Here is a 1,568-nt window from a genome sequence, read left to right as displayed (position 1 = left end):
TCATGAATAATATATTAATAGTGAAATTTTTGGAAAAATTCAGAAAGACAAGTTTTATGGGCAAATTTCAAAAATAAAAAGACAACAGTGTTCTTTATAATAAAGCTTCTCCATGGATTTTAATTCCTACTCCGAATTTTTCTTTCGTTTCCTTTACTGCTTGCTCAATAAACAGATTGAATAACATCGGGGATAGACTACAAACCTGTCTCACTCCCTTCCCCACTACTGCTTCCCTTTCATGCCCGTCGACTCTTCATGCCCTCCAGTAAGACAACTGACCGTTAGAATTCCATGGTTCTAGGATAAATGGTTTGAGAGGAAAGGTACATTTAGTTAGAAAAGTTACGGAAAATTTAAAGTTGTATTGCACTTAGCGACGTACATGCATTCATTTAAATTCATAGTTTCTTTCACTGCATGTGTCATATATTCCTCTCCTGTTTATTGCAAGCAGCGCACTGTAAAGTTTTTTTTAAATTTTTTACATCTCTCGTAAAGCTTTTCGTTCCTTTGCAATAGTACGCATGCCGTACAAAAACAAAACATTTGTTTCATGATACTCACTATTTTATTTCTTGCAAGTCTTCTAGAACTTCTCTCGAAAACTTTGTGGGTAGATCTTGGCATTTGTTTTGTTCAGAAACGAAAAACACCCATGATACGTTATTACTGTAGCAAACAACTGACTACGAGACAAGAAAAAATGTATTCAATAGGTGAAAGCTCAAAGCAACGGGAAAAAATGTCCCTAGGCTTATCATCTCAACGAAGAGCTGTCACAAAGAAACAAGTGGGCATGCCTTACATAGCAAGCTGCCATTTAAACCGACATTTAGGACCTTCAAATAAGGATTTGGACTAAAATACTTTTATATTCGCACTAAGTGTAACTCAAACTGGTACAATCACCAATAAAAAAATTATTTTCATTGTTTTCGAGGTACCTTCTGCCCTTCGGAATAAATATATTGCGAATCAGTAGTTAATATGCCTAGTTCTTATTGCGAATCAGTAGTTAATATGCCTAGTTCTCCAAACAGGAGACGGCTAGAAACTTTCGAAATGTGGTGGTGTAGAAGAATGCTAAAAATGTTTATATCGAATAGCTGATTGGGAGATACGAAAACAGATTAGGGAGCAGAGAAATTAATGGCACAACTTGACAGAAAGTAGCGATCGTGGGCAAAGGGCGTATTGCGATTCCACCCGTCCACTTTGACCCATGACGTTTAGCATGACGGTCATTAGTTAGCGTTTCGAAGGATACCAGTCGCCTTATTAAATGTTAACTGTGATTGCCTTCGTTTCTAGAGCAATTTATAATGATCGTTAACTATGATTTTTTTCGTAATATATCGTGATGAACGATGGGAGGAACCCGAGAGCACAGCTTAAATTGTCGTTAAAGAAATGAGTAGCGATTGTATTTTTATCTTTCTTATCCGACACATACGGGAACCTGGGGTAGAATGGGGTACAAAATTGAAAACTTTGATTAAATTACAAAAGTGATAAATAAGAGAGTTACCAATTTTTATATGAACACCTTATGATGTATTAATCAC

Source organism: Schistocerca serialis, unplaced genomic scaffold (genome assembly GCF_023864345.2).
Source record: "Schistocerca serialis cubense isolate TAMUIC-IGC-003099 unplaced genomic scaffold, iqSchSeri2.2 HiC_scaffold_1351, whole genome shotgun sequence".
Lineage (NCBI taxonomy): Eukaryota > Metazoa > Arthropoda > Insecta > Orthoptera > Acrididae > Schistocerca > Schistocerca serialis.
The sequence above is the reverse complement of the archived record's forward strand: the minus strand, read 5'-3'. Positions refer to the sequence as shown.